This window comes from Bos indicus, chromosome X (genome assembly GCF_029378745.1).
Source record: "Bos indicus isolate NIAB-ARS_2022 breed Sahiwal x Tharparkar chromosome X, NIAB-ARS_B.indTharparkar_mat_pri_1.0, whole genome shotgun sequence".
Taxonomy (NCBI): Eukaryota; Metazoa; Chordata; class Mammalia; order Artiodactyla; family Bovidae; genus Bos; species Bos indicus.
In genome coordinates, this window is record NC_091789.1 from 81,258,720 (window position 1) to 81,275,148 (window position 16,429).

At 38.5% G+C, this 16,429-nt stretch overlaps 1 pseudogene; it reads left to right on the plus strand.

The window, feature by feature from the left end:
* The first annotated feature begins 339 nt into the window (after positions 1-339).
* On the plus strand, positions 340-3,823 carry LOC109554854 (eukaryotic translation initiation factor 5B pseudogene; annotated as a pseudogene).
* The last annotated feature ends 12,606 nt before the right edge of the window (positions 3,824-16,429 follow it).

Here is a 16,429-nt window from a genome sequence, read left to right on the forward strand (position 1 = left end):
CTTGGGTTTATCCTGTTTTGGACTTTCTGGGTTTCTTGGACTTGGGCGATTATTTCCTTCTCCATTTTAAGGAAGTTTTCAACTATTATCTCCTCAAGTATTTTCTCATGGTCTTTCTTTTTGTCTTCTTCTTCTGGGACTCCTATGGTTCGAATGTTGGGGTGTTTAACATTGTCCCAGAGGTTTCTGAGATTGTCCTCATTTCTTTTAATTCTTTTTTCTTTTTTCCTCTCTGATTCATTTATTTCTACCATTCTATCTTCTACCTCACTAATCCTATCTTCTGTCTCCATTATTCTACTTCTATAAAACCTTTAAAATTAGAATTAATATCAATCTTTCAAGCGTGATGCGTCAGAAGAGGATGAGGATAACAGTAAAAGAATTAAAGAGCGTATGAGAGCACATTCTTCTGGTGAAAGTGGTGATGAATCAGATGAATTTTTGCAATCCAGGAAAGGACAGAAAAAAAATCAGAAAAACAGCCAGATCCTACTGTCGAGAGTGGAAATGAAGATGACGACTCGTCCTTCAAAATTAAGACAGTGGCTCAAAAGAAGGCAGAGAAGAAAGAGCGTGAGAGGAAAAAAATGGGATGAAGAAAAGGCAAAACTTCGGAAGCTGAAAGAAAAAGAAGAGCTTGAGTCTGGTAAAAAGGATCAGGGTAAACCAAAAGAATCTCAGCGGAAACCTGAGGAGGAAGCTCTGAAATCCAAAGTGACACTTGACTCTGGGGCAGCTCCTGCCTCTGAAGAGAAAGGAGAGGGTCCCACAGGCGCAGAAGATGACAATGAAGGAGGCAAAAAGAAAAAAGATAAGAAGAAAAAGAAAGGAGAAAAGGAAGAAAAGAAGAAAGGACCTAGCAAAGCCACAGTTAAGGCTATGCAGAAGCTCTGGCTAAGCTTAAAGAAGAGGAGGAAAGACAGAAGAGAGAGGAGGAAGAACGGATAAAACGGCTTGAAGAGTTAGAAGCCAAGCATAAAGAAGAGGAAAGATTGGAACAAGAAAAAAGAGAAAGGAAAAAGCAAAAAGAAAAGGAAAGAACGCTTGAAAAAAGAGGGGAAACTTTTAACTAAATCCCAGAGAGAAGCCAGAGCCAGAGGCGAAGCTACCCTTAAACTTCTACAAGCTCAGGGTGTTGAAGTGCCATCAAAAGACTCTTTGCCATAGAAGAGGCCAATTTATGAAGATAAAAAGAAGAAAAAACCACTGCAGCAGATGGAAAATAAAGTTTCTGAACCAGTGGAATTAAGTGCTGCTGCAGAAGTTGTGGAGCAAGGACTACCCGAAAAAGAAGAGACACCGCCTCCTGTTGAACCAGAAGAGGAAGAAGAAACCGAGGATGCTGGGTTGGATGACTGGGAAGCTATGGCTAGCGATGAGGAGAGAGAGACAGAAGAAAACACGGTGCATATAGAAGTAAAAGAAAACCCTGAAGAGGAGGAGGAGGAGGAAGAGGAGGAGGAGGAGGAAGAAGAGAGTGAAGATGAAGAGGAGGAAGAAGGAGACAGTGAAGGCAGTGAAGGTGAAGATGATGATGAAAAGGTGTCAGATGAGAAGGACGCTGGGAAAACATTGGATAAAAAGCCAAGCAAAGACGTGAGCTCAGAATCTGAGGATGACTCTGACGACGATCGAACTAAAGAAGAACGGGCTTATGACAAAGCAAAACCGAGGATTGAGAAACGGTGACTTGAACACAGTAAAAATGTAAATACAGAGAAGCTAAGAGCTCCTGTTATTTGTGTACTTGGACATGTGGATACAGGGAAGACAAAAATTCTAGATAAGCTCCGTCACACACATGTACAAGATGGTGAAGCAGGTGGTATCACACAGCAAATTGGTGCCACCAATGTCCCTCTTGAAGCTATTAATGAACAAACTAAGATGATTAAAAATTTTGATCGAGAGAACGTACGGATTCCAGCAATGCTGATTATTGACACTCCGGGGCATGAGTCTTTCAGTAATCTGAGAAACAGAGGAAGCTCTCTTTGTGACATTGCCATTTTAGTTGTTGATATTATGCATGGTTTGGAGCCCCAGACAATTGAATCTATCAACCTTTTGAAATCTAAAAAATGTCCCTTCATTGTTGCCCTCAATAAGATTGATAGGTTGTATGATTGGAAAAAGAGCCCTGACTGACGTGGCCGCTACTCTGAAGAAGCAGAAGAAGAACACCAGAGATGAATTTGAGGAGCGGGCCAAGGCAATCATTGTGGAATTTGCACAGCAGGGGCTGAATGCAGCTTTGTTCTATGAGAATAAGGATCCCCGCACTTTTGTGTCCTTGGTACCTACCTCTGCACACACTGGCGATGGCATGGGAAGTCTGATCTGCCTTCTTGTTGAGTTGACTCAGACCATGTTGAGTAAGAGGCTTGCCCAGTGTGAGGAGCTGAGAGCCCAGGTGATGGAGGTTAAGGCTCTCCCGGGAATGGGCACGACTATTGATGTAATACTGATCAACGGGCGTCTGAAGGAAGGAGACATGATTATTGTTCCCGGAGTAGAAGGGCCTATCGTCACGCAGATCCGAGGCCTCCTGTTACCTCCCCCTATGAAGGAGTTAAGAGTGAAGAACCAATATGAGAAGCATAAAGAGGTAGAAGCAGCTCAGGGGGTAAAGATTCTTGGAAAGGACCTGGAAAAAACATTGGCTGGTTTACCCCTCCTCGTGGCTTATAAATAAGATGAAGTCCCAGTTCTTAAAGATGAGCTGATCCACGAGTTAAAGCAGACACTGAACGCTATCAAATTAGAAGAGAAAGGCGTCTACGTCCAGGCCTCGACCCTGGGATCTCTGGAAGCTCTCCTTGAATTTCTGAAGACATCAGAAGTGCCCTATGCAGGGATCAACATTGGGCCCGTCCACAAAAAAGACGTCATGAAGGCTTCGGTGATGCTGGAACACGACCCTCAGTATGCAGTGATTTTGGCCTTCGATGTGAGAATTGAACGGGATGCCCAAGAAATGGCTGATAGTTTAGGAGTTAGAATTTTTAGTGCAGAAATTATTTATCATTTATTTGATGCCTTTACAAAATACAGACAAGACTACAAGAAACAGAAACAAGAAGAATTTAAGCACATAGCAGTATTCCCCTGCAAGATAAAGATTCTCCCTCAGTTTATCTTCAATTTTCGGGATCCGATAGTGATGGGCGTGACTGTGGAAGCAGGGCAGGTGAAGCAGGGGACACCCATGTGCGTGCCCAGCAAAAATTTTGTTGACATTGGAATAGTAACAAGTATTGAAGTAAACCATAAACAAGTGGATGTTGCGAAAAAAGGACAAGAAGTCTGTGTCAAAATAGAACCCATCCCAGGTGAATCTCCCAAAATGTATGGACGCCATTTTGAAGCTACAGACATTCTCGTCAGTAAGATCAGCCGGCAGTCCATCAATGCTCTCAAAGACTGGTTCAGAGACGAGATGCAGAAGAGTGACTGGCAGCTTATTGTGGAGCTGAAGAAAGTGTTTGAAATCATCTAATTTTTCCACCGGGGGCAGAAATTGGAGTCAATGCAATATTATGTGGTAATATCACCAAGAAAAACAAGGAATGGACCTGTCTGAACACTGATTGACCTTAAGTATAGAAGGAAAAAACTAGGTGTATAAAATGTTTTCCATGAGAAACCAAGAAACTACACTGGTTTGACAGTGGTCGATACACATCCCCACAGCTCCAACGTGCCTGTTCACTCGCCCACGCCCTCCCCTACTGGCTGCTGTTTTAAAGTTTGCCCTTCCTTCCCCAAATTTGGATTTTTATTACAGATCTAAAGCTCTTTCAATTTTATACTGATTAAATCAGTACTGCAGTATTTGATTAAAAAAATATATATATCAATCTTTCTCAAACTCTTCCAAAAGAATAGAAGAGGGAGTACATCCTTATATGTTTTGTGAGATTGTGATTACCTTTATTAAAAATATAGGAAAGAACATTTTTTTAAAAAAAGAAAGAAAATTATAGAATATATATGTACATCATGTATAGATGGAGAAACTCTCAGAAAAATGCTATTCACTCTAATCCAGAAACATATTAAAAGAAATATAACCATTTCAAAGTGAAGGTTATTAAGAATGCAAGGGTGTTTCCACATATAAAAATAAGACTATGTTTGACACTACAGTAATAGAATGAAGGCATGAAAAATGTTATCACACTAAATAACACAGAAAAAGCAACTGATGGTATTCAACACCTTTTCATAATAAAAGTATTTAGCAATATAGGAATAGAAATGACTTTCCTTATGCTGATTAAGCACTTCATAAAAAACCCACAGATAATATCATACTAAATGGTGAAAGACTAAATACCTAACCTTAGGACTAGGATCAAGAAAAGGTTGTTCATTTTCACCCCATCTGCTTAACATTGTAATAAATTTCTAGACAGATTAATTAAGCACAAAAAATAAACAAATGGTATATACTTCTAAAAGAAAGAAGTAAAACTATCTCTAGTCACAGATGACATGATTTTATATGTAAAATGCCCTAAAGAATTTACCAAAAAGTCTACTAAAGCTAAGAAAAAAATCAGCAAAGTTGCAAGATGCAAAACCGACACAAAAAACAATCTGGTGCCTTTTGATGTACTAGCAATCAACAACCCAAAAATTATATTACTAAAGCAATTCTATTTAAAGTAACATTTAAAATAATAGCATGCTTAGGAAAAAGTTTAACTAAGGAAGTATAAGACACAAACACTGAAAATTCAAAGGGCCCTAAATAAATGAAAAGATATTCCATATTCATGAATTGAAATACATTATTTTCTAGATTATAATACTGCTTAATAAAATCTATGAAGTCTGCAGATTCAATGCAGTTACTAGAAAATACCAACAGCAATTTTGCAGATATGAAAAACACCAACTCTAAAATTTATGTGTGAATATGAGGGGCCCTGAATAGTCAAAACAATCTTGAAAAGGAAGGACAACTTTGGAGGACTCAAACATCTTGAGTTTACTTACACAAAGTTACATCCATAAAAAGTGTCATTATAGTATAAGGATAGCCATATAGATCAATGAAATTGGATTGAGGGTCAACAAAAAAATATGTCAATTGGCTTTTGAAAGATATGTCATAATCATTCAATGTGTTCAATAATCATTCAACGTGTTCAATATGTTCAACAATATCCAATTGTTCCAAATGGTGTTGGAACAATTGGATATCCACATACAATCCAATAAAGCTGAACCCTTATCTCATAGCATATGCAAATTTTTAGTGGTTTAAAAGACTGAAATAACAGAACTAAAACTTAAAACTCTTGGAAGAAACATGAGGACAAATGTTCATGACCTTGGATTTGACAATGGTTTATGTGATATGACACTAAAATTATGAGCGATAAAAGGTAAGAATAAATAAATGAACTTCATGAAAGTAAACTTATGTGCCAGAGGTCATTCTCAAGACAGTTAAATGACAACCTACAGGATGGGAAAAGATATTTGTTAATTATGTATCTGATAAATGTCTAATATCCAGATCACATCAAAAACTCTCACAATTCAAAAGCAATACAAAAAACTATCCAATTTTTAAAATGTACAAAGTTTTTCTGCACATTTTAAAAGCAAAGTGTTTGAACACAAAGATAAACTTCTAAACTTCTAAACTATACACTTCTAAATAGCCAAGAAGCCACTGAAGAAATAAAAGAGGAAATCAAAAGATATCTAGAAAATCAAAAGATATCTATGAAAAGAATACAGATTGGAAAAGAAGTAAAACTCTCACTGCAGATGACATGATACTATATACATAGAAATACATACCTTTAAAATGCAACCAAAAAACTACTAATCAATGAATTTAGTAAATTCACAGGATATAGAATTAATACACAGAAATCCCTTGCATTCCAATACTGCAGCCTACCAGGCTCCTTGTCCATGGGATTTTCCAGGCAAGAGTACTGGAGTGGGGTGCCATTGCCTTCTCCGGCATTCCAATACACTAACAAGGAAAAATCAGAAAGAGGAACGAATGAAACAGTCCCATTCATCATTGCAACAAAAGAATACAATATCTGCTGGATTTCAGGCATCATGTTCCATTTTGGGAGTCCTCATTCACATTTGGAGGCCCAAAATCACCGAGGGCTGACATTTCTTGCCCATTGTTATGGCAGAAAATATTTCATTTCACACTACCCAAAACAATCTACAGATTCAATGCAATCCCTATTAAATTACCAATGGCAATTTTCACAGAACTAGAATAAAAAGTTGCACAATTTGTATGGAAACACAAAAGACCCCCAAAAGCCAAAGCAACATTGAGAAAGAGAAGCAGAGTTGACGGAACAAACCTCCCTTATTTCAGACTATATTCAAACCTACAGTCATCAAGACAGTATGGTACTGGCACAAAAACATAAATATAGGCCAATAGAACATGATAGAGAGCCCTGAGATAAATCCACGCACATATGGGCACCTTATCTTTGACAAAGGAGGCAATAATATACAGTGGGGAAAAGATAGCCTCTTCAATAAGTGGTGCTAGAAAAACTGGACAGCTATGTGAAAAAGAATGAAATTAGGACATTTCCTAACACCATACACAAAAATAAACTCAAGATGGATTAGAAACTTAAATGTAAGTCCAGAAACTATAAAGCTCTTAGAGGAAAACACAGGCAGAACACTCTTTGACATAAATAGCAGTAAGATTTTCTCTCACCCACCTCTTAGAGGAATGGAAACAAAAACAAAAATAAAGAGATAGGACCGAATAAAACTCACAAGATTTTGCCCAGCAAAGGAAACTGTAAACAAGATGAAAAGACAACCCTCAGAATGGGAGAAAATAAATGTAAACAAAGCCACTGAAAAAGGGTTAAACTCCAAAATATATAAGCAGCTCATACAGCTCAGTATCAGAAAAACAAACAACTCAATAAAAAAAAAAAAATCGGCAGAATACCTAAACAGACATTTCTCCAAAGAAGAAATACAAGTGGCCAATAAACATGAAGAGACAACATTGCTCATTATTAGAGAAATGCAAATCAAAACTACAGTGAGGTGCCACCTCACACCAACCAAAACAGCCATCATCAAAAAATCTAGAAATAATAAATGCTGGAGAGAATGTGGAGAAAAGAGAACCCTCTTGCACTGTTGGTGGGAATTTAAACTGATATAGCCATTATGGAGAACAGTATGGAGACTTCTTTTAAAACTAGGAATAAATCTACAGCATGATCCAGCAACTCCACTACTGGGCATATATATATACCCTGCTGTTGTTCAGTCATTCGGTCATGTCTAACTCATGGCAACTCCATGGACTGCAGTACTTCAGGCTTCCCTGTTCCTCACTGTCTCCCAGAGTTTGGTCAAATTTATGTCCATTGACTCGGTGATGCCATTCAACCATCTCATCCTCTGTTGTCCCCTTCTCCCGACTTCAAGCTTTCCCAGCATCAGGGTCTTTTCAAATGAGTCAGTTCTTCGCAACAGGTGGCCAAAGTATTGGAATTTGACCTTCAGCAATCATTCAGGATTGATTCCCTTTAGGATTGACAGGTTTGATCTCCTTGTAGTCCAAGGGACTCTCAAGAGTCTTCTCCAGCACCACATTTCAAAAGCATCAATTCTTTGGTGCTCAGCCCTCTTTATTGTCCGACTCTCACATCCATACATGACTACTGGAAAAACCATAGCTTTGACTAGACAGACCTTTGTTGGCACAGTGATGTCTCTGCTTTTCAATATGCTGTCTAGGTTTGTCATAGCTTTTCTTCCAAGGAGCAAGTATCTTTTAATTTCATGGCTGCATTAACCATCCGCAATGATTTTGAATCCCAAGAAGATAAAGTGCCTCACTGTTTCCATTGCTTCCCTATCTATTTGCCAGGAAGTGATGAGACCAGATGCCATGATCTTAGTTTTCTGAATGTTGAGTTTGAAGCCAGCTTTTTCACTCTCACCTTCATCAAGAGGGTGATCGCTACTGCCATTAGGGTGGTGTCATCTGCATATCTGACTCATATTTATATACCCAAAAGAACTGAAAACAGGTTTTCAAATAAAAGCTTGTAGAGGAATGTTGATAGCAGCACTATTCACAGTAACCAAAAAGTGAACACAGCTCAAATGTCCATCAACTGTTGAACAGAGAGAGACATAATGTGGGATAGACATACAAGGTAATATTAGTCAGCCATTGAAAAGAGTTAAGTATTGATACATGGTATAACTTGTATGAAACTTGAAACTACTATGCTAATTGAGAGAAACTAGATACAAAAGCCACATATATTTGTATTTATGTAAAATATATAGAATTGGCAATTCATAAAGACAAAAAGCAGATTAGTGGTTTCCAGGGACTGGGTGAAGAGGTAAATGAGGAGTAACTGTTAATGAATATAGAGTTTCTTTTTGCCATAACAAAAAGTTTTGCAACTAGATATTGGTGATAGTTGTACAACACTGTGCATGTATTTAGTACCACTGAATTGTATACTTTAAAATGTTTAAAATTAGTAAATTTTATATTGCATATATATTGCACAATAAGAAGACATTATCTTATTGTTTCTTTTTTTTTTTTTCCCACAAATCAGATCTCACTGGATTGAAAGCAATGTGTTGGCAGAGCTGCCATCCTTTCTGGGGAACTGTAAGAGATAATCACTTTCTTTCCATCTCCAGCTTATAGAGGCATCCAGCACTTCTTAGTTTATGACTACAAGCATCATGAAAGTCTGTACCATAGGATTATTTTAACCCTTCTTTTGGTGTCACATGTTTTCCTCTGGATTTTTTATTCTGACTCTCTCTCCACACTTATATACCCTTGTGATTACATGTAGGACACACATAAAATTCAGGATAATCTCCCTATTTTAAGGTCACCCAGTTGGCAACTTTCAGTCAGTCTACAACTTCAATTTCCTTTTGCCATGTATTCTAACAACTTTAGATGGCCATTATTCTGCTTACCACACCCAGCAATTCCACTCCTAGGCATATCCCAGAGAATTTAAAACATATTTCCAGGTTAAAAAACTTGCATGCAAATATTCATAGCAGTGTTATTCATAATCACCAAAATGAAAACAAATTAACTGTTCACCAACTGATTAGTGGATAAGCAAAATATGGTATATTCATACAATATAAATTATTCAGCCACAGAACAGAATGAAGTACTGATGTATGCACAACATTGGTGAATATTGAATATATTATGCCAAGTGAAAGAAGCCAGATGCAAAATATCACATAATATATTATTCTATTTATATGAAATGTCTAAAATAGGAAATCAATGTACACAGGAATTAGATTAGTTATTTCTGGAAGGAAATTTCTAATGGAAAAGGAAAAATAGGGAATAATTGCTAATGGCATGGAGTTTCTTTTTAGAAAGATTAAAATGTTCTAGAATTAGATAGGATTAGTGATTACACAACTCTGAATATGCTCAAAATTACTAAATTATATACATGAAAATGATAAGTTTATAGCATATGAATTGTATCTTTATAAAAATGAATCATTTTAAAAATTATTATATTTATTTTATGTTGAAATGATAACATTTTGGCTATATTCAGTTAAATAAAATATAAAATTAAAATTAAAAAGAACAATTACATCAGCATCATAGCAGTATGAAATGCTCTCTTTGTGTCTTACTTGCAATCTGAAACTAATTTCATAACTCAGTGAAGATATCTCTATCCAGTGCACCAGGATTCCAGAGAGTTCTACATATCCATACATCTAAAGGAGGGTGGACTGGAACACATAGAGGAGGTAGAACAAGGGGAACAACAGAGGTGATGGCTATGGCCTCAGTTCCCCTGTTGTTGTGACTGAGCCACAGCCCTAAAGAACCTGGTAGGAGCAGAAGAGGTGCCCCAAACAACTCCAGCCTCCTGGTCGTAGATGTACCCACAGCCACAGGGAACCAGGCAACAGCAGCAGGAAGGCTTGTGACCTAATCCTTCTAGCTTCATATTTGCATGCGACTCTGGCTATCCCTTCCACAGTTGTGGAGCACATAAACTCGACTACCTTGGACTCAGCAGAGGTATTCATGACCTCAGCTCCCCACTAAACTTCTCTCTTACCCCACAGCAGTGGAGTCAGTGACCCAGGTGACACTAGATGTGTTGAAAGACACACCTCCCTAGGCAATGACACCAGTGACAGCAGCAACATTGATAGTAGCAAGGAACCAATGACCTGGGAGGCATAAAGAGTGATGAAAAGAGCACCAAACAACAACTCTGGCAGAGGCAGTGGTGCCAGTCCTCAAAAATACCCGGAGGCAGCTCAGGTAAAGAAATTAAAAACTTGTGCTACATTGCCATCTACTGAAAAATAAAAAGAAAGGCCTGTGATTGATAATCTTGAATTGCTAGAATCAAGTAAAACAGTTTTACCTACAGAAGAAAAGTGTTTGTTGCTTCAAAGATATCAACAGAGAAAAAAACTCATCAAGGACCACAAAAAAACATGGTAACATGGTATCATGAAAAGAAAATGACAATTCTTCATAAACCAAATATACAGTCACAGAATATTGCAATCTAACTGATACAGAATACAAAATAGTATCATGAAGAAATTCAAGGAGATACAAGGAAATGCAGAAAGACAGTTCAAGAAGCTCAGAAATAAAATTAGTAACCAAAAGGGATATTTTACCAAAGAGATTGGAATTCCAAAAGAGAACCAAACATAAATTCTTCCAGAGCTGAGGAACTCAAAAATGAGACAAAATATGCATTAGAAATCATTGGAAATAGAACAGATCATAAGGAAGCAACTGTAAGCTTGTAGATAAAAATCTAGAAAAGATACAGTAGAACAGGGGAGAGAAGAAAGATCTAAAAGATATTAATAAATTCTATAAGAATTATCTCACTGCATTAGGAAGGGTAATATAAGGATAATGAATTTCCCAGAAAGAGAAGGGGGTAAAAAGAGAGGAGAAAGTTTGTTTTGAGAAATAACAGCTGAGAACTTCTGAAACTCAGGGAAGAAACTGAATGTGCAAGTTAATGAAGCTAAGGAGAATGCTGGGTTATCTCAATACAAAAAGACTTTCTTCAAGAAACACTATATTAAAATTATCCAAAGTCAATGACAAAGACATAATTTTTTTTCTATTTTATTATTTTTTGCTTTTCAATTTTTACAGTGTTGTTTTGGTTTCTGCCATACAACAACACGAATCAGTCATACTTATATACATACATCCTCCATCTTGAGCCTTCCTGCTTTCTCCCCATCCCATCCCTCTAAGTCATCACAGAGCACCAGACTGGGCTCCCTGTGTTATACAGCAATTTCTCCCCAACTATCCACTTTACACATGATAGTGTATATATATTGATGCTACTTTCTCCATTCATCCTACTCACTCTCTCCCCTACTGTATCCACAAGTCCATTCTCTACATCTGCATCTCCATCCTTTCCCTGCAAATAGATTCATCAATCCTATTTTTCCAGATTTCATATATGCATTTATATACTATATTTTTTTCTTGTTATGACTTACTTCACTCCGTATAACACATTCTAGGCTCATCCACCTCACTAGAACTGATTCAAGTTAATTCTTTTTTATGGCTGAGTAATATTCCATTGTATATTTGTGGAAATGTGACCTGATACAGCTATTATTTAGAACAGTATGGAGATTCCTTTAAAAAATTAGGAATAAATATACCATATGACCTTGCAACACCACCACTGGACATATACCCTGAGAAACCCATAAATGAAAAAGACACATGTACCTCAATGTTCATTGCAGCACTATTTACAATAGCCAGGACATGGAAGCAACCTAGGTGTCCAACAACAGATGAATGGACAAAGATATAATTTTAAAGACAGGGGGGAAAGGATGGTAACCTACAAAAGAACCCAATTAGGCTCTTAGCTGACTTCTCAGCAGAAACTGTACAGTCCAGGAGGATGTGGAATGATATTCTCAAAATGAAGTGAAGTGAAGTAAAGTTGCTCAGTCGTGTCTGATTCTTTGCGACCCCATGGACTGTACCTTACAAGGCTCCTCTGTCCATGGAATTTTCCAGGCAAGAGTACTGGAGTGTGTTGCCATTTCTTTCTCCAGGGGTTCTTCCTGACCCAGGGATTGAACCTGGGTCTCCCACATTGCAGGCAGACACTTTACCATCTGAGCCACCAGGAAAGCCTAAAACACTGAAAGGTAAAAATCTTTCACCCTAGAATACTCTATTTAGCAAAGTTGTCCTTCAAATGCAAAGGAGAAATAAATGTTTTCATAGATAAACAAAAGCTAAAAGAATTTTGTTTTCTGTCAAACATCAACATGAATCAGCCATAGGTGTACATATGTTCCCACCCCCTTGAACCTCCCTCCCATCTCCATCCCCATTCCACCAAACAAAATTCTGTAAAGCAATTATCTTCCAATTTAAAAATAAATGATTTTTTAAAGAAACTTAAAGAGTTTGTCACCACTAGACTTGCCTTACAAGAAATGTTGAGAGTTGGTCCAAAGATCGTGGAGGAATAGGATGGGGAGACCACTTTCTCCCCCACAAATACATGAAAAGATCATCTGCATGTGGAGCACTTCCACAAAACAAATTCTGAATGCTGGCAGAGGACTCCAGATACCCAGAAAGACAAACTAATCTCTTTGAAATGAAAGAAGACAAAGGATAAAGATGTAAAGAGAGACAAAGGATTTAGAGACGGACCCATCCTGGGAAGGGAGTAGAGAAGGAGAAGTTTCCATACAGTAGCAAACCCTTTCACAGGTGGAGTCAGTGGGGAACTTTGGGGCAGCATAACAACAACAACAAATCATCACAGAATTTGTGCCAAATGGCAATTACCAGTGGAGAAGCAGCTCATATGCTCATGTCTGCCCACAGTGAGTGGGGGCTGGGTGCAGAGGAATGGGCTGCATCATTGGTCCTTAGGGTAAGGACTGATATTGAATGCCCTGAGGACACACTGAGGGGACTAACATGACACAGCAACCCAAACCATGGGAAGGCCAGAGAGACAAAGAAAAACAAAGGATCTTTCCCCCAGGAAGGCTCTGATACCACAGTGTGTCTCCTGGCACACTCACAAAACAAAGGATTGTGCCCTAGCAAATACCAAAGAAGAGCAAGCTGGCTGCCATTTACAGCCCTCTGTGGATGCAGAGAGGCAGGTGCTCAAAAGAGGGGAAGGTAAGGGGCTGCTGCAATCTCAACCCCAGAGACCACATCTCCTGCCAAGCTGTGAGCAGGGTGCCAGTTGCTAACCAAGTCTTCCTGGGGTCCTGAGCGGTTCATATCTGCCAGAAGTGTCACAGCCTGAGACAGCTCCCCTAAGGAGATGCATGGCCCACCTGGGACTGTGTGCTCGTGGTGCACCTGGGAGCTTGAGTGGCTTGGACATGGGAAGTGCACAAGATGCACAGCTCACCTGGGACTGTGCCCTCAAGGAGAGAGTCTGAGCAGCTTGAGCCTGGGAAGTACATGAGATGCACAGCCTGCCTGGGACTGGGCCCTCGTGGAGCACCCAGGAGCCTGAGTGGCTTTGACATGGAAAGCTCACCCTGCCTAGGGCTGTGGCAACCAAGTGTGGTCCATCCACATACCATGAGTGCTCCCCACATATGCCAGTGGTGTTTGTTTGCAGTGTCCCTCCCTCTGCATAGCACAACTGAGCAAGTGAGCCTGCATAAATGGACACATTCATCCCCTCGTGTCAAGGTGGAGATTAGACACTGAAGACATTGGAAAACAGAAGAGGCCAGCCCCAAGCAAAGAAAAGAAGGGGAACTGCCCTGAAAGTGGCAGGTGCAACAGATTAAAATTCTGCAGTTAAGCTGAGGTGCATTTGAGGGTCAACTATAGGCTTTGAAAACAAGTACAAGCCAGAACATGGGATTATCTGACACTGAACTAACTGCATATATTAGTTTTTGTGTTCAATTTTGTTTTGCTTTTTATGTATGGTATTTTTGAGAGTCTAATCTCTATTCTAGGTTTTAATTTTTACATTTTGATATTTGTTATTAATTTTTTACCTTTAAGATTATAATTTTTAGTATCCATTTTCACATAGGGATTTGATTACTGGCTCAGTTACTCACTTACATTTTGACACTCCCTTTTCTCCTCGTGATCACCTCTATCTCCCTCCTCCCACTTATATTTTATATATAACTCTGTGAACCTCTTTGGGTGTTTCTGACTGTGGAGAGTTGTTTCACCATTAACCTAGAGTTTTTTTCCTTCAGTTCTGTGTGGACAGAGAAGTCTTGAGGTTAATGTCAGAGGGAGAGCCAAACCTAGAGGCAGGAGCCTCAACTCCAGAACTTTGGAACATCAAAGAACTCCAGACCCCAGGGAACATTAATAGATGAGAGCCCATACATTGAGACGAAGTTCCACCCAAAAGTCAACAGGCTCCAGTAAAAGACACCCCACACTAATCCTCCAGAAAACCAGGAACACAAACCTGAACATTAAAAGACAAATTGTCCAAAGCCACACCAAACCCAAAGACTAATCAAGACTCACTACTGGACACTGCATTGACCTCCAGAGAGATGATATCCAGCTCCATCCATCAGAACACAGACACAAGTTGCCCCAACCAGGAAACCTTCACAAGCAACTGGTCCAAACTGTACCCACAGCAAGAAGACTCCACTGTTAAGAGGAACTACAACTCTCCAACCTGCACAAAGGAGAAAATGAACACATTAGACTAAAAAATAATTAAAAGTCATAGAAATATCCAGCAGGTGAAGTATCATGATGAAAAACCACCAAACAAAGCAAAAGAGGAGGTGATAAGGTAGTCTACCCAAAAAACAATTCAGAATAATGATATCAAAGATGATCCAAAATCTTTGGAAAACAAAATGGAGTTACAGGCAAGTACACTAGAGACATGGATTGAGAAGAAGCAAGGAATTTTTAACAAGGACCAAGAAGAAATAAACAATGGTCAATTGGTAATGAACAATGCAATAAAGGAGATTAAAAACACTTTAGAGGGAACAAGCAGTAGAGTAACTGAGGCGGAAGAAAGCATAAGTGAGTTGTAAGATAGAATGATGAAAATAAGTGAGGCAGAGTGGGAAAAAAAATAAAAAGAAATGAGGACAGTCTCAGAGATCTGGGACAATGTTAAATGCTCCAATATTTGAATCATAGGTGTCCCAGAAGAAGAAGACAAAAGGAAAAGGCATGAAAATATTTGAGGAGATAATAGTTGCAAACTTTCTTAAAATAAGGAAAGAAATATCCACTGGAGTCCAAGAAGCCCAGAGAGTCATGCAGGATAAACCCAAAGAGAAACATGGCAAGACACATACTGATCAATGATGGAAAATTAAACACAAAGAACAAATATTAAAAGCTTCAAGAGAAAAGCAACAAACAACATACAAGGGGATCTTCGTACAGATAACAGCTGATCTTTCATAGAAACTCTGCAAGCCAGAAGGGAATGGCAGGATATACTTAAAGTGATGAAAGAGAAAAACCTACAACCAAGATCACTCTACCCAGCAAGGATCTCATTCAGATTTGAAGGAGAAATCAAAAGCTTTACAGATAAGCAAAAGCTGAGAGAATTCAGCACCACCAAACCAGCTCTTCAACAAATGCTAAAGGATCTTCTCTAGACAGGAAACACAGAAATGGTTTATAAAAATGAATCCAAAACAGTAAATAGTAATGGGATCATACTTTTCAATAATTACCTTAAATGTAAATAGGCTAAATCCTCCAACCAAAAGACAAAGACTACCTGAATGGATACAAGACTCCTATATACACTGTCTATAGGAGACCCACCTCAAACCTAAGGACACATACAGACTGAAAGTGAAGTGTTGGAAAAAGATATTTCATGCAAATGGAGACAAAAAGAAAGTGGGATGGCAATACTTACATAGGGTAAAAAAGTCTTTAAAATAAAGCTCTTATAAGAGACTAAGGACAATACATAAGGACCAAGGGATCAGTCCAAGAAGAAGATACAACAATTACAAATATATATGCACCCAACATAGGAGCACTACAATACATAAAGGCAAATGCTAACAACTATTAAAGGGGAAATTGACAGTAACACAATGATAGTGGGGGACTTTAATACCCTACTCACACAAATGGACAGATCATCCAGACAGAAAATTAAGAAGGAAAAACAAGCTTTAAATGATACATTGTACCAGTAAGACCTAATTGATATCTATGTGGCATTCCACCCATAAACAGTGGATTTCACCTTTTTCTCAAGTGCACATGGAACATTCTCCAAGATAGATCACATCCTGGGCCACAAATCTAGCCTTGGTAAATTTTTAAAAATTGAAATTGTTTCAAGCATCTTTTCTGATC